The sequence below is a fragment of the Sapajus apella genome, unplaced genomic scaffold (genome assembly GCF_009761245.1).
Source record: "Sapajus apella isolate SASKATOON/1434 unplaced genomic scaffold, GSC_monkey_1.0 scaffold19, whole genome shotgun sequence".
Lineage (NCBI taxonomy): Eukaryota > Metazoa > Chordata > Mammalia > Primates > Cebidae > Sapajus > Sapajus apella.
The window spans coordinates 13,720,382-13,738,577 of record NW_022436959.1 but is presented as its reverse complement, the minus strand read 5'-3'; the positions used below and the strand labels follow the sequence as shown (position 1 = coordinate 13,738,577).

The following is an 18,196-nucleotide window of genomic DNA, read 5'->3' as shown; positions in this document are numbered from 1 at the left end:
CCCAAAAAAAAAAAAAAAAAAAAGTAACCATCACTAAGTGAACTGTACCTGCAAGAAGAGGTGTTTTAAGATAAAACTGCTGTATTTTGAATATGGGGTATGTCTACGTTAACAGTTTTTATATCACATTACTGCTAAGTGGATGTGGTTCTTAGACAAGGCAGATTTGTGTGTTTTTTTGCTCGTGGGAAAGTTGCAGTTGATTATGATCAAATTATACCACCTTCTCATCAACTTTAGAAACTACAATAATCTCACCAACAAAAGCTTGAAGACTGTTTCCCAGAGGTAGAGTTATACAGCCCATTTGGTTTATATTTCCATTTTAAATGTTTTATACAATATTTCCATTTTAAATGTTTTTTGACTTTATCTCTCAAAAAAAAAAAAAAAAGCAAATATAGGATACTTTCTAAAGTTTGTTCTATAACTTAATAATGTATATTAATAAAATTATCTGGACTGTTAAAATGAAATCCTTTGTTACATTAAGACAGGTCTGCACAATTCCATTTATGCTAATTCTGATAGAACCAAAAGAGCTGCTGTAGATGAAAAGTTACATCTTCTAACCAGTAAAACAAAGTCATTAACATACAAGAAGCTTAATCATTTCCAGATTATTTCTGCCACAATTACAATTTAGCAACAAACTTATTTCACCAATATTGAGAACAAAAGTAAAAAACCATTCAGTGACTCCTTATGGGTAAGGCGTACCAAGCATGTGAAATACATTTCCACCGTACCCTGACACCAAACAAGTGAGGTAATTTAAGACTCCATTTTATAGTTTAAGGAAACAGCCTCAGGCATTATTTTAACCAAATTCAAAAAGCAAGTCAATAAAAAGCAAAATTCAAACTCATACCTCCAATGTCCATGCCACATCTACCTTTATCTTAGATGTTTACTATTTGTCTTCTGTGTAAATAAAATCCACTTACACAGATATTCAGGAAAATTATTCAATATAATAACATGAATCCCAATCTCCTGGAGGAAACACTAGAAATTATCAAACTTACTTTCAAATTTTAATTTTTTTGAGACAGAGTATGGCTCTGCCGCCCAGGCTGAAGTGCAGTACCAAAATCTCAGCTCACTGCAACCTCCACCCTCCCAGGTTCAAGTTATTTTTGTATTTTTCATAAAGATAAGGTTTTTTCTCCATGTTGGCCAGGCTGGTCTCAAACTCCTGGGCTTAAGTAATCCACCTGCCTTGGCATTTCCAAAGTGCTGGAATTACAGGCATGAGCCACCAAGTCACCATGCTGGGCCACATTCAAATTTTATAAAGAAGACTTAAGGAGGTCACAATCAGCATAGATCATTTCAAGGCATACATCCAACCTCAACCACCATCTAAGATGAGTGAGGCAAATAACTGCACTAACTGACAAAAGATCCAATGCATATGGTGTTTCAAGAAGTTCCCTTCAACCAGCCTGGGCAACATACCAAGACTACCACTCTATTAAAAAAAAAAAAAAAATTGGGGGGGCTGGGGGGACCGGGCACAGTAGCTCATGCCTGTAATCCCAGCACTTTGAGAGGCCAAGGCAGGCATATCACCTGAGGTCAAAAGTTCGACACCAGACTGCCCAACATGGTGAAACCCCGTCTCTACTAAAAATACAAAAATTAGCCAGGCATGCTGGCGGACACCTGCAGTCCCAGCTACTCTGGAGGCTGAGGCAGAAGAATTGCTTGAACCCAGGAGACAGAGGTTGCAGTGAGCAGAGATCATGCGACTGCACTGCAGCCTGGGCAACAAGGGCAAAACTCCATCTCATTTAAAAAAAAATTTAAATTCTTTTCTACTGCGAAGTCATTTCAAGGACCCCACATGCTTTAAAATGGTCGTTAGGCTGACAAAATAATCTTTTAAAATTTAGTTAAATAGGCCAGTGTGGTGGTTCACAGCTGTAATCTCAGCACTTTGGGAGGCCTAGACGGGTGGATCATGAGGTTAGGAGGTCGAGACCATCCTGGCTAACACAGTGAAACCCCATCTCTACTAAAAATACAAAAAATTAGCTGGGCATGGTGGCACTCGCCTGTAGTCTCAGCTACTTGAGAGGCTGAGGCAGAAGAATTGCTTCAACCTGGGAGGTAGAGGTTGCAGTGAGCCAAGATCGTGCCACTGCACTCAAGCCTGAGTGACAGAGAAAAAAATTAAATTTAGTTATAACCTTAGTTGTGGTCCTTTAAAACTTCAATAACTATGTCATACTTCCAGTTAACTTACATCCTGAGAAAAGATGACAGATTTCCAGTAGCAATAGTGGTAAAATCTACTTAATAAACTCCTAAGACTGAACTGCTAATTCAATTATTCTACTTTCCACCATTACAGTTGTTAAAATGTTACATATTTTTCTATTTCAATTTAAAAATGACATGTTCAGGCCAGGAAAGGTGGTTCACGCCTGTGATCCTATCACTTTGGGATGCCAAAGTAGAATCATTTCAACCCAGGAGCTAAAAACCAGCCTGCGCAACAAAGTGGGACTCCATCTCTACAAAAATTTTAAAAATTAGCCGGGCGCAGTGGCAGGTACCTGTGGTCCCAGCTACTCAAGAAGCTGAAGCAAGAGAATCCATTGAGCCCAGGAGTTTGAGGCTGCAGTGTACTATGATAATGCCACTGCATTCCAGCCCAGTAACACAGACCTTGCCTCAAAATAAAATAAAAAGTGGCAAGTTTAAACTCTGTCCGCTATAATGATAATGTAGGTTGTGATATCATGTTTATAATCAATGTGATTACACAACATACATTACACCTGTGAATTTAACATATAACCAACCAATCTCGTGGAGGATACAAGTCTCTCAAAGGAAGACACTCTTGGTCTCCTGTCCAATGTTGATATAACTGGTCAACATGTTTAACGTAAGTAAAGAATCTTGGGTGGGGGCACCAATCACCAAAAACAAGCAAACAGCTCTCACCTTCGCATAATACCCATGCTCAAGAGTACCCAGAGCACATCTAGCAGCCCTCAGGCTTTCTCTATACAGAACCACCAACATTTAAAATGGCCCCTTCCTCTCTGCCAAACCTCCTAGTTCTTTTTTGGAAAGCTTTACAATTAGCCGTTGAGAGCAGTGGCTTACACCTGTAATCTCAGCACTTTGGGAGGCCAAGACAGGTGAATCACTTGAGGTCAGGAGTTCCAGACTGGCCTGGCCAACATGGTGAAGCTCCATCTCTACTAAAAATACAAAAAGTAGCCAGGCATGGTGGCATGCACCCTTAATCCCAGTTACTAAGCAGGCTGAGACAGAATTGCTTCAACCCAAGAAGCAGAGGTTGCAGTGAGCAGAGACTGTGCTACTGCACTCCAGTCTGGTCAACAGAGAGAGACTGTCTCAAAATAAAGCTTTATAAAACTGTTATCAGCAATCTGTATAGGGTATTACACTTTAGTGGGATGGGCCTTAACACCTTGTAAAAATGTTGAAATCAGTGTTTTCGAAATGCATAAGCTTTAAGAATGTGTTAAACAGCCAAGCACTTTAATAACTGCCTGAAGACAGACTAGTAGAAACAAGTGCAAACATAAGCGATCCAGACAGACTGTCCATTGGGGGAGTGGCACACCAGGACTCCAACACACCCCTAACCACCAGCCATCTGTCCGCATATCAGGTCATATTTATTTTTACACAGGCTCTACTAGGGCTAGAGTGTTTTAGCTTTTTTCTAAGAGGTCCTACAACATATACATACACAAATTTAAGCCTACTCTACTGACGATTAAACCTTGAACGCAAAAATACAGTATCAGTTACAAGCATTTGGGATTCTGAATCCCTCCTCTATAGATTTATCTATCGGACATCATTTAAATAGTTATTTACCCCTATGTTTACAACTTTAGGTATGCTGGGACTAGGGTAGGCTTTAAATATTGAAAATAAGTAACTAAAAAATTAGTTGCAGGATCCTACAAGCAGAAAAGAATAGGAAATAATAAACTGAAAGTATTTTTTGGTCTACCATTTCAAGAGCCTGTAAAAGAGTCATGGCAGTTTTGAGACTGAATAAATGGCATCAAAACCATCAGATCTGATTTACTTCTAACAAGATACACATCTTAAGGTGGGAGGATCGCTTGAGGCCAGGAGTTTAAGACCAGCCTGGGCAATATGGTGAGACCACACCTCTACAAAAAATAAAGACACACATGTTAAAATTCCATAAATTTAGAAAAAAAGAAAAATACTCACAGAACCTTAACTGCTCCAACCTCTTCCAGAAATTGCAAAGTACCTCATCACAGAGTGTGAAAACTCAGTTCAGCTAAGCATTTAAATACCAATTATGACAGTTAAAAATATTATACTTGTATCATTCACATAAATCTGTTTTTAAATTGAATAAGATTACTATAAAATGTTGACTTTTCTCTTTTAAAACTGAAGTTAATGCTTTTTTTTTCTTGAGATGGAGTCTCGCTCTCTCACTCAGGCTGGAGTACAGTGGCTCGATCTCGGCTCAATGCAACCTTCGCCTCCTGCATTCAAGCAATTCTCTGCCTCACTCTCCCAAGTAGCTGGGATTACAGACACCCACCACCGTGCCCGGCTAATTTCTATATTTTTAGTAGAGAAAGGGTTTCACCATCTTAGCCAGGCTGAGTCTTGAACTCCTGACCTCGTGATCCACCCCCTCAGCCTCCCAAAGCACTGGGATTACAGGTGTGAGCCACCTCACCTGGCGAAGTTAATGCTTTTCTAACTCCCTAGCACCTAGGCATAATGGTTGTCATTGTCAGGGCTCAAAATATAAGTTGAAAGAAAATGAAGCTACAAATAAGCAACAGAAGTGAAACGGCAAACTTCAACTTGAATGTTAAAATGTAATCCCTTAAAGCAGATCTATTATCAGTTGTGTATGGATTAATGTCATCTTATGTTTTATACAAGGTCAATAATACCGAGTAACATTCCATTTTTGTGTTTTCTTTTTTTTTTTTAAATAGAGTCATGCTCTGTCACCCAGGCTGGAATATAGGAGCCTGATCTCGGCTCACTGCAACTACCATCTCCCAGGTTCAAGCAATTATTCTGCCTCAGCCTCCCGGGTAGCTTGGGATTACAGGCGCCCACTACCACCCCTGGCTAATTTCTACATTTCAGTAGAGACAGGGTTTTGCCATGTTGGTCAAGCTGGTCTCCAACTCCTGACCTCAGGCGATCTGCCCACCTCGGCCTCTCAAATGGCTGGGATTACAGGCTTGAGCCACCAAGCCTGGCCTGTTTTCTTAATTTTTAAAATAACAAGAAATAACATATTATACTCAGACTTTGCTGAGACCAATCTCCGGATTTTAAGAAGTTATAGTTTCAATTTTAAGTCAAAAACATTTGTTTTAGATGTTATTTTACTAAAATGTCCATCTAGTCCTTTAGTAAATTCAGAGATTTATGGTGGCAGTATGTAAACCAAATTAAAATGTACCATAAAACCAGGTAACTAGAATTTTAGGTTTAGTCAAACCATTTGGAAGCAGTTTAGTGAAACTTTAATATTTTAAATTATACTGTCATTAAATTAAAAACTTATTTTGAAAAAGTTAAATACTGAAACACCAATCATCCATTACCAAAAGAAAAATGTATCAATCAGGTCTACATATTTAAACAATAATTTTTTGTTTGTTTTTTTTTTTTTGTTTTTTTTTGGGGGGGGGGGGGAGACGGAGTTTCTCTCTTGTTACCCAGGCTGGAGTGCAATGGCGCGATCTCGGCTCACCGCAACCTCCGCCTCCTGGGTTCAGGCAATTCTCCTGCCTCAGCTTCCTGAGTAGCTGGGATTACAGGCACGCACCACCATGCCCAGCAAATGTTTTGTATTTTTAGTAGAGACGGGGTTTCACCGTGTTGACCAGGATGGTCTCGATCTCTTGACCTCGTGATCCACCCGCCTCGGCCTCCCAAAGTGCTGGGATTACAGGCTTGAGCCACCGTGCCAGGCCTGTTTTTTTTTAAGACAGAGTTTTGCTCTGTCACCCAGGCTGGAGTGCAGTGGCACAATCTCAGCTCACTGCAACCTCTGCCTCCTGGGTTCAAGCAATTCTCCTGCCTCAGCCTCCTGAGTAGCTGGGAATACAGGTGTGTGCCAATATGCCTGGCTAATTTTTGTTTTTAGTACAGACAGGGTTTCATCATGTTGACCAGCATGGCCAACATTTTGGAACCCCATCTCTACTAAAAACACAAAACTTGGGCTGAGCACGGTGGCTCACACCTGTAATCCCAGCACTTTGGGAAGCCGAGGTAGGCAGATCACAAGGTCAAGAGATCAAGACGAACACGGTGGAACCCTGTCTCTGCTAAAATACAAAAATTAGCTGGGTGTGGTGGCACACACCTGTAATCCCAACTACTTGGGAGGCTAAGGCAGGAGAATCTCTTGAACCTGGAAGGCAGAGATTGCAGTGTGCTGAGATCCTGCCACTGCACTCCAGCCTGGGCTACAGAGTGAGACTCCATCTCAATAATAATAATAATAATAGGCAAAATTAAAAATAATATATACAAGATTTTCTGGGCTAGGCGCAGTGGCTCATGCCTATAATCTCAGCACTTTGGAAGGCCAAGGTAGGGAATCACTTGAGGTCAGGAGTTCTAGAACAGCTTGACCAACGTGGTAAAACCCCATCTCTACTAAAAATATAAAATTAGCCAACCATGGTGGCGCAAGCCTGTAATCCCAGCTACTTGGGAGGCTGAGGCAACAGAATTGCTTAAACCCGGGAGGCGGACTTTGCAGTGAGCTGAGATCATGCCATTGCACTCCAGCCTGGGCAACAAGAATGAAACTCTGTCTCGAGAAAAAAAAAAAAAAAGATTTCTGAAGAAACTTACAGCAAGTTTTAAAAAAGGACACCATTAGAATTAAATTTAGCAAACTGAACAAGTTCCAGTTAATACAATGTGTCATGCATATGCTATTTAAAAAGACTGCTATAAGGTTTTCAGAGGTTTGGGGGTTTTGTTCTTTTTTTATTTTTGGTTAAACATTGCACAACACATTTCTTTTTTCCATCATAATTGATGATAGGGGTAAACCACATGCCGGAGTTTCCTGAAAATCAGAATAATCTTTAACAAGTACTAATAATGAAATCTAAGATATTACTAATATCCTATTAACGACAAGATGTTTAAATAGGTTATAATGTATTATTGGCCCACATATGGGTAAATATACTCTACTCCTAAATCAAGTCCACTACTTTAACAGTATTTTAACATACTATGTATTACTGCAATTATTCTCCATTCCGCCTTCCAAAGAACCTTTAAAATTGCTTCTTAGGCCAGGCACAGTGGCTCACACCTCTAATCCCAGCACCTTGGGAGGCCAAGGTGGCTGGATCACTTGAGGCCAGGAATTCAAGATCAGCCTGGCCATAATGCTGAAACCCCATCTCTACTAAAAAATACAAAAATTAGCTCAGCATGGTGGCAGGTGCTGGTAATCCCAGCTACTTGGGAGACTGAGGCATGAAAATAGCTTGAACCTGGAAGGCAGAGGTTGTGGTGAGAGAGACGGCACTGCACTCCAGCCTGGGCGACAGAACAAGACTCTGTCTGAAAAAAATAAATTGCTTTTGAAAACAGTGAGGTAGTTGGGTTCAGTGGCTCATGCCTATAATCCTAGCAATCTGAGAGGCCAAAGCAAGAGGATCATTTGAAGCCAGAAGTTCGGAGACCACTCTGGGCAACAGAGTTTCCATCTCTACTAAACAAAAAAGAAAACAATTAACCAGGTGTGGTCTCAGCTCCTCAGGAGGCTGAGGTGAAAGGATCACTTCAACCCAGGATTTAGAGGCTGCACTGAGCTATGACCGCACCACTACATTCCAGCCTGGGAGACAGAGTGAGACCCTATCTCTAAAAAACAACAATAAATAAAACAGTAAAGTGGGGAGCTAAGTCGTATTTTTTCTAAAAAGCATACATTCATAGATGCTCACATATACATATAAATGTTTCCTAAAGGAACATAATAAACTGCACAGTGGTTGCATTGGAGGAAGGAGAAAAATGAATTATCATTTAAATTTTGCCATGTGCATTATTTTTCTAAAATCTTCCAAGCTTCTTAATTAATTTAGAAAAAAAACTAACTAGTTCCTGTGGATGTTTTGTATACATACTGTGTAACTCAAGAAAATACCTTAGGATTGCATTAGATTTGTTTTGGTATGTACATTATTCATCAAGAGACCTAAGAATAAATAGGAACACTGAAGAAGTGTTTAACAATGCTTCACTGATGTTATTGTTAGAGACAGCGCATCAAAATGCAACAGATTGGGGAAAAATGCATGATCATGAGCTAAAGTTAGACTAGTATAGAAAAAAATAACTTGCAGGTGATTAACAATGACCATAAGTGACATATACAACATTTAATAGTTATGTTTAAGTACAGAGGGCAGTATCTGAATTTAAGACAATGCATCGCGAATATGAATAATGATCTTATTTTCACTAGCTGTAAAATATCCCCAGAGAAGTATTAGATTTAATACATTTAGGTAGATAAGTCTGTAATAAGTACAAAGCTGCTCGTCTAAAGGATGCACAAAACAAAAGTAAAAGAAAAATGAAATGAAGCACAAGCAAAGCCTTCATCTAATATTTTGGACGTTAGATGATCATAATAATCTTTCCATCTGTGCTGAATCACTGCCTTCAGAATACTATCACCATGTTAATAAACTTTAAAAACCTCACTTCCACAGTCTGAGCAATAAAATAATGACTGTAACATGTTACAATCTATGCAATAAGAATCCATTAGTCTATATTAAGATCAGGCCGGGCGCGGTGGCTCAAGCCTGTAATCCCAGCACTTTGGGAGGCCGAGGCGGGTGGATCACGAGGTCAAGAGATCGAGACCATTCTGGTCAACACGGTGAAACCCCGTCTCCACTAAAACTACAAAAAATTAGCTGGGCATGGTGCGTGCCTGTAATCCCAGCTACTCAGGAGGCTGAGGCAGGAGAATTGCCTGAACCCAGGAGGCGGAGGTTGCGGTGAGCCGAGATCACGCCATTGCACTCCAGCCTGGGTAACAAGAGCGAAACTCCGTCTCAAAAAAAAAAAAAAAGATCAACAAAGTAAACTGGGGAGAAAGTTTATTCCAAATAATAAAAACTGTAGATGCCCAGCACAGTGGCTCACACCTGTAAATCCTAGCTCTTTGGGAGGCTGAGGTGGGTGGATTACCTGAGGTTAGGAGTTCAAGACCACCCTGGCTAACATGGCAAAACCTCGTCTCTATAAAAATACAAAAAGTTAGCCAGGCATGGCAGCAGGCACCTGTAATCCCAGCTCTTCAGGAAGCAGGAGAATCACTTGAGCCCAGGGGGCAGAGGTGGCAGTGAGCTGAGATCGCACCACTGTACTGCTGCCTGTGTGACAGAGCAAGACTGTCTCAAAAACAATAAAACACAAATAATAAATGTAGAAAAAATAAACAGAAGTAGAAAGCCACCATTTGACAGCCATTATAGTAGCAATAACAGTTGCTGACAAGAATCATCAATGGGTGCTAAAATTAGTCGAAGTATTATGAGAGACAGGATTTTCACACTGTCTCAAAATATCTTCCCACAAGGTTCTTTTTACAAAGGAAAACCAAAGTAATTTCACCCTGAAGAAGCATGGCAGTCACTACCTTAACCAACTGGTCAAAGTTACCATCATTACTGAAACAAGTCAACAAATACCATGTGCCTCCAGATGAGATACACCAAAAGCAATATCACTTCTGAGAAAATTCCATCCAAAATGCCTCACCTGGTGCCGAGCACGGTGGCTCGCGCCTGTAATCATAGTGCTCTGGGAGGCTGAGGCAGGCAGATCACTTGAGGTCAGGAGTTCGAGACCAGCCTGGCCAACATGGTGAAACCTCATAGCTACTAAAAATACAAAAAATTAGTCGGGCGTGATGGCAGGCTCCTGTAATCTCAGCTACTTGGGAGGCTGGGAGGCTGAGACAGAAGAATCGCTTGAACCTGGGAGGCAGAGGTTGCAGTGAGCTGAGATCAGGCCCCCACACTCCAGCCTGGGCAACAGAGCGAGACCCCTATCTCTCTCTCTTTCTCTCTCTCTCTCTCTGACACACAAACACACACACACACACACACACACACACACACACACACACACACTCACACAAAGACTCACCTGATATTAACCATGGGAGACATCAGACAAATCCAACTCACATTGAGGGACATTCCACAAGCCTATCCTCCTCAAAAGCAGGAAAGTCATTAAAAACAAATAAAGGGGCTGGACGCAGTGGCTCATGCCTATAATCCCAGCACTTTGGGAGGCTGAGGTGAGTGAAATCACAAAGTCAAGAGATTGAGACCATCCTGGCCACATGGTGAAACCCTATCTCTACTAAAAATACAAAAATTAGCTGGATGTGGTGGCGTGGGCCAGTAGTCCCAGCTACTCGGGAGGCTGAGGCAGGAGAATCGCTTGAACCCGGGAGGCAGAGGTTGCAGTGAGCTGAGATAGCACCACTACACTCCAGTCTGGATGGCAGAGTAAGACTCCATCTCAAACAAAAACGAAAAACAAATTAAGGATTACAGGTGGCTCATGCCTGTAATCCCAGCACTTTGGGAGGCCAAAGTGGGTAGATTACTTGATGCCAGGAGTTCAAGACCAGCCTGACCAACATGGTGAAACCTCGTCTCTACTAAAAACACAAAAATATTAGCCAGCCACAGTGTGTGTGCCTGTAATCTCAGCTACTCAGGAAGCTGAGGAGTGGGAATTGCTTGAACCTGGGTGCAGAGGTTGCAATGAGCCAAGACCGCACCACTGTACTCCAGCCTAGGTGACAGAGCAAGACTCTGTCTCGAAAAACAAAAACAAAAAACAAATGAAGACAGAGGAACTGTCCCAGATTAAAAGAGACCAAACAGGCTGGGGATAGGGACTCAAGCCAGCAATCTCAGCACTTGGGGAGGCTGGGATTTGGCAGGCAGACCCACCTAAGCTCAGGGTTCAAGACCAGCCTGGGCAAAACAGTGAGATCTTGTTTTTACAAATAGAATTTAAAAATCAGCTAGGCCTAGTGGTATGTGCCTGTAGTCTCGGCTACTCAGGAGGCTGCAGTGGGAGGATCCCTTGAGTTCAGGAGTTCAAGGCTGCAGTGAGCCATGGTCACAGCACTGCTCTCCAGCCTGAGTGACAGAGCAAGATTCAGTATCAAAAATAAAAATAAAAAAAGACAAGAACCTATCCAGTGATAAAAGCCAGCTAGTTATTTTCTACATTTAACATTTACCCAGGCCAAGGAAAGCTTTCTGAAGTATGTCAGAGGCTGGACTCTCCATTTGGTCATCCTTAAAAATACAATGAGTGACCACAAGGTTTCAGCCTCAAAACGTAAACTATCAAAAGAAATGTTGATGGGGTCCTGAAATCCTAGTTAGATTTTGTTAAAGTTTGAGGAATCAAAGAAGAAAACAAATGCTGTTCATTTCCTTAGGCATGACCTGCTGTCAACATGTAAAGTTCACATTGGTTTGAGGAACCTAAGCGTAGATGCCCCAATGTCCAAATTCATTTCATCTTGCTCATGTGTAGTTGTTTTCAGCAGTCATCAACTATTTGTCCTAAATATTTTATCTTTTTAAAAATACATTTTAGAAACAGAATCTCAGTCTATCACCCAGGGCGGGGGGTAGTGGCACAATCACAGCTCACTGCAGCTCACCAGGCTCAAGCAATCCTCCCACCTCAGCCTCCCAAGTAGCTGGCACTACAGGTATGCACTATCACACTTGGCTAATTTTTAATTTTTTTTGGTAGAGATGGGATCTTACTATGTTGCCCAGGCTGGTCTTTTTTTTGTTTGTTTTTTTCTTGAGGCGGAGTTTTGTTCTATCACCCAGGCTGGAATGCAGCGGCCTGATGTCGGCTCAGTGCAGCCTCCCCCTCCTGGGTTCAAATGATCTCGTGCCTCAATCTCCTGAGTAGCTGGGTTCACAGGCACACACCACCACACCTGGCTAATTGTTTTGTGTTTTTAGTAGAGATGGGGTTTCATCATGTTGGCCAGGCTGGTCTTGAACTCTTGACCTCAAGTGATCTGCCTGACTTGGCCTCCCAAAGTGCTGGAATTACAGGCATGAGCCTCTGCACCTGGCTACCCAGGCTAGTCTTGAACTCCTGGGCTCAAACAATCCTCTAGGCTGCAGTTTCCCAAAGAGCTGGGATTATAAGTGTGATACATCAGACCTGGCAATATTTTATCTTTCATATACCTAGGTTTTTCTTCTTTTTGTTTAGAATTTGATATTTTTTCATTTGCTTCTCTTCTTCCTATACCTATTTATTAGCTTTTTTTTTTTTTTTCCAAACTGACTTCCCTAATGGGGCTAATATATGCCATGGAATTGCATAAAATCCTCACTTGCTCTTGCTATGATGTAAATACACATTCACAAAGAATCCTTGACCCAATTTTTTTTCCTTTTTGGGGGAAGGGGTGTAGGGAATCTCACTATGTCACCCTGGCTGGAGTGCAGTGGCACTGGGTCACTGCAACCTCCACCTCCCAGGCCCAAGAGATTCTTGTGCCTCAGCCTCCTGAGTAGCTGGTACCACAAGCATGCACAACCACACCCGGCTCATTTTTTGTATTTTTAGTAGAGATGGGGTTTCACTATGTTGGCCAGGTTGGTCTCGAACTCCTGGCCTCCAGTGATCCACCTACATGAGCCTCCCAAAGTCCTGGCCACCTGATCCAATTTTAAACCACACATCAGAGTGGAGCAGCCATTCTCAAAGTACGGTATAATGAACCCCTGACACACTTTCAGGAGGCTCAAGAAGTTAAGACTATCTTCCTAATAACACCAAGATGTTATTTGCCTTTTCTGCTGTGTTGTATTTGCACTGATAGAATAAAATCAATGATCAGCAAAGCTTCTGGTCCTTAGCATGAAGCAACACAGTGGCACTGAACTGTACTAGCAGTCACAGTATTCTTCTCTGGCACTTGCAGTGAAGAATTATCCCAACTTTTTTAAAAAGTCCTAATATCAACCCTTGAGTATACATCCTTTTACAATGTGTATAAAGAAAGGGAAGTATGCATAAAGCACTTCTGCTACCTATACTGGCTGTCTGGACAAAAAGCACTGTGCAATTGTTTGAGTTGCAAGACAACCAGTCAAGCACCATCTCTACCTAAGTACACACAGGCAAAATGTAGTTACTTAAAAGCTTGAGTATCTGGGCAGTTATTTTCTCAAAAAAGGAATAAAATGAGTTTGTCACTTCAGGTAAAACTATTTTCCTGAAGTATTTGTTGCCAAGTGACTAAATTTGAGCTTTTCAGTAAAAAACCTAGTATTTTCAGAAACTTCTATCTATTACCAATGAGCTTTGACAGCTTCCCAATTCTTGTGGATCAAGATTCTTTCAAAGAACAAGAGAATCAATGGATTCTGTTTTTGTAACAAGTACAAGAAAAATTCACTGATATCATTTCAGATTCCACACTGCAACTAGCCTTTTAAAAAGCTACCACTTGGGGTTACAGCTCTTTTAGAATTTGTCTAGCAGGTGGTTTTCCAGTGTTCACCAGTAAAACTCTAACCCCATCCCCCCCACCCAAAAAAAAGCTACCACTTGTGGGCTGGGCATGGTGGCTCACACCTATAATACCAACACTTTGGGAGGCCAAGGCAGGCAGATCACGAGGTTAGGAGTTTGACACCAGCCTGGCCAACATAGTGAAACCCCATCTGTACTAAAAATACAAAAAAACTAGCCAAGTGTGATGACTGGCATTTATAATCCCAGCTACTGGCTGAGGCAAGAGAATCCTTGAACCCAGGAGGCGGACATTGCAGTGAGCCATGATCACACCACTGCACCCCAGCCCTGGCAACAGTGCAAGACTCCATCTCCAAAAAAAACAAGACATGGGTTTACCAGGCACGGTGGCTCATGCCTGTAATCCCAGCACTTTGGGAGGCCAAGGCAGGCAGATCACTTGAGGTCAGGAGTTCAAGACCGGCCTGGGCAACATGGTAAAACCCCGTCTCTACCAAAAATACAAAAATCAGCTGGGTATGGTGGCACCCTCCTGTAATCCCAGCTGCTCAGGATGCTGAGGCATGAGAATCACTTGAACGCAGCAGGCGGAGATTGCAGTGAGCCGATATCATGCCAATGCACTCCCGCCTGGGCAACAGAGTGAGACTCTGTATCAAACAAAACAAACAACAACAAAAAACAAATAAACATGGGTTTTTGGCTGTGCTAGCTAAAATGATCTCTCAAAGTGTTGGAATTACAAGCCTGAGCCAAGCATCCTAGCCTTAAAGCACTTTTTTTTTTTTTTTTTTTTGAGACGGAGTTTCGCTCGTTACCCAGGCTGGAGTGCAATGGCGTGATCTCGGCTCACCGCAACCTCCGCCTCCTGGGTTCAGGCAATTCTCCTGCCTCAGCCTCCTGAGTAGCTGGGATTACAGGCACGTGCCACCATGCCCAGCTAATTTTTTGTAGTTTTAGTAGAGACGGGGTTTCACCATGTTGACCAGGATGGTCTCGATCTCTTGACCTCGTGATCCACCCGCCTCGGCCTCCCAAAATGCTGGGATTACAGGCTTGAGCCACCGCACCCAGCCCGCCTTAAAGCACTTTTAAGAAAAAGCAAAATGAAGGGACTCCCGGTATTATCTTCCTTTATAAAAACTTCCCTCCTACAACTCAAAGATCAGCAACTGAAAGATGTCCCTCACAGTAAAATTAGAGCTACAGATCTTTTCTGCTTCAAAAGTAGATGATGGTGTGAGTTTCAGATTATCTGTACAATACCTGTTAAAATGTGACGTGTAATATAGTACAACCTAAGAATTTTAGGGACTCGCATCTACTAGAGACTCTTTTTTATCAATTCCTACTTGGTGATTTTGATGGAGCTCTTTTACAAGACTGTTGATTAAAACTGTGCTTACATATTGCACAAAGCCATGAGGACTGGGTTGTTTTCCATGACACTTAGTTGAAGGGTATTCTCATTTTAAGTTCTAATAGATACAGCCAAATAGTGTGCTAAGAAGTCTCTGCCAATTTATTCTGTAGCTATGTGAGTGGCCATGCCTCCACAACCTTGCCAATACCAGATACTGCCAATCTTACACATTTTTCCCCAACTTCATAGGCAGAAAATGATGTCATCATAGTTGAAACTTCCCTAATAACTAGTTAGATTAGGTTTTTTTTTTTTTTTTTTTTTTTTTTGGAAACAGGATCTCATGGCATCACCCAGTCTGGAGTGCGGTGGTGCAAACCTGGGCTCAAGCCATGCCCTCGCCTCAGCCCCCCAGTTAGCTGGGAACAAGCACTCACCACCGTGCCTGGCTAATTTTTTGTATTTTTTGGAGAGATGGTGTTTCGTCATGTTGACCAGGCTGGTCTCCAACTCCTATGCTCAAGCAATTCACCTACCTCGGCCTCCCCAAGTACTGGGATTACAGGCATGAACCACCATGCCCAGTCTAGATTGGTTATCTTTTTGTACATAGATTGACTTTTCAGCTATCCCCTTCTAAACTGCCACTTCTTATCCTTTGCCCATTTTTGAACTGTCTACCTCCTTGAAATTAGTAATTCAACTCCTAGTCTATTAAGTATGTTCTCCCTTGTTTAAGATAATTTCATAACTAAACACATTTTGGGGATTCTAAGATCCATACACCTAGATATAAAGCACCGATTCTTAATTTATTCATAGTACATAACCCATATTTTACAAAGAAATGTAAAATATTCCTATGTCTCTGTATATATGAAACAAACCATACACCATGAAATCATGCAAGGAATAGACACATCCATCCCTCATTTACCATTGCCACATGGTAAATACAAACTTATTACTGAGACAGTATCACTTTAGTACCAGATAATCCAACAAGTCCTTTATAGACGTTATCATTTAATTCCCAACAATCCTCTGCAATAGGTTTTATTACCCTCATTTACAGATTTTAGAAACAGAAATGCTCAGAGTTTAATCAGTTTGCACAAGACCACAGGGCTAAGCAAAGGTCCCTGCTAAGGTCTGTGTAGCTCCAATCAAGATGCCACTGGCCCACCCCACCAGCTGTACTGCTGTCCCCAACTTTAGGCAGTAGTACGTGCACACAGAAGTGCCTATCACATTTTTCTCCAAAGGTTCGTTACATCACTTGGGATGCCTTTAACAAAACTCAAATAATACAAGGAGCATTAACCAGCACCATTAATGACTGTCTTGCCACAGTGAATCTTAAAAAATAACATGGACTCCGTCAACCTTATTGTAAGATTCTTATTACTGTATCACAATTTGCCTTAATTACCCTGTCAGAGGTTACCCTAAGAACAGCTGTAAACTCCATGAAATGTTTTGGAAGCATAGCCAGTACCATGCCTATGAAGTACTTAAGAAGCAAAAAAAAAAAGTTCAACGGGATCGCTGGTGAGCAGATTCCAAAATTAACCTAGGTATCAAGTCTCCCATGATAATCGCAAACCAGCATTTGCTAAATGGCATCAACTAAACTACTTAGCTCTGAAAGTTAAACATACGAAGAATGAGAATAACGCAGTCACTCCATGATGCACGCAGGCTGCACTAGCTGCCCTCTCCACTCAGCCTCAATCACCACCCTGCCTCACACTCCAGCCTCTTTAATCTCAAACAGCTTGTAGTTCCTACACACACCCCAGGATGTTTCGCACTTACTTGACGTGGCTCCTGCTGTCCCTTCTGCCTCTTCCCTCCTGGCACACATGGTTATTAGCCTCTGCCTATTTTCACATCACTCTCTGAATGTATTCCTCACTGATAACACCCAGGCTAAACCTAATAATGCTTCCTCTTCCTATGTTTCTGTGGTATCTCACATATACCCTATGGCGTGTTTACAATTTCTCTTTATTTGCAGAGATCTTAACCCACCTTTAGGATCACTGCCACAGTGAGCCACCATTGCTGTTGACAAGAAGAACATCACCCAGGAATTTAGACAGAACAAAATGAAAGCCACTGTACTCCATGAATTTATTCACGACAAGGGTCTTACTCTTCTTTCTAGCCCCTGAAACCTAGCACAGAATCAACTATGAGCACAGGGGCTTAATCTATGATTGTTAAACTAAAAATTTATATAAGGAATGAATTCATTTCTGAAACTCAGTAAATACAAAAATAGGTAAACTAGCACACAAGAAATATAGAAACTAAAAATTTCAACTGCACTTAACTCTCCAAAGAAAAAGCAAGAGCTTGTTCATTTTTTGCAAAACTGGGGGGGGGAAAGGACAACTGGGGAACGCTCACTTTTCAACCAGTATTTTTCTTGTTTTTTAACCACTATTACCACAGGTTCTCTTAACCACATTCTCTCATTGTCTGCCCTGCTAGCACCAGAAACTAAGTAGCACCTTCTTTTGGAAGCTAATTCTTAATCAAATTCCTCCTCAAAATGCGGACCTTCTTGAAGTCTCCACTGCAACAAACTACTGTTAGTTTCTGAGGTACGATGCAAAATTTAAGGTGCTAAGTACAAGAAAGCCTGAGTCCTAGACGTCTTTGTCCAGGTGCAGTGAATCACGCCTGTAATCCCAGCACTTTGGGAGGCCAAGGCGGGTAGATCACAAGGTCAGGAGTTCCAGACCAGCCTGGCCAACGTGGTGAAACCCTGCCTTTACTAAAAACACAAAAATTAGTCGGGCATGGTGGTAGACGCCTGTAATCTCAGGTATTCAAGAGGCTGAGGCAGAGAATTGCTTGAACCCAGGAGGCCAAGGTTGTAGTGAGCCAAGATCGCATGACTGCACTCCAGCCTGGGTGGCAGAGAGACACTCCAACTCAAAAAATAAAAATTACTTAATGTGTACACATCTTTTAACCTAATTTTTACATAAAAGGGGCACAAATGAAATGGGCAAAGATTTGCCAGAGTTAGCACATCCATGATAGAAGAGTATGTTCCTACAATTATATAGTCCTCCATGTTTGATGAGACAGTTCTTAATCAAACGGTCTCACTGCACACTTCATTGAAAGCAACTGGGCTGGTCACAGTGGCTCTCACCTGTAATCTCCTTTTTTTTTTTTTTTTTTTTTTTTTTT

The 18,196-nt window shown here is 41.7% G+C and overlaps 1 protein-coding gene and 1 pseudogene across 1 annotated transcript in view; one reads left to right on the top strand and one right to left on the bottom strand.

The window, feature by feature from the left end:
• IGF2BP3 (insulin like growth factor 2 mRNA binding protein 3) overlaps window positions 1-18,196 on the bottom strand; it is a 160,982-nt gene that overhangs the window by 123,512 nt on the left and 19,274 nt on the right. The window lies entirely within an intron of this gene.
• On the top strand, window positions 13,596-13,661 carry LOC116557629 (annotated as a pseudogene).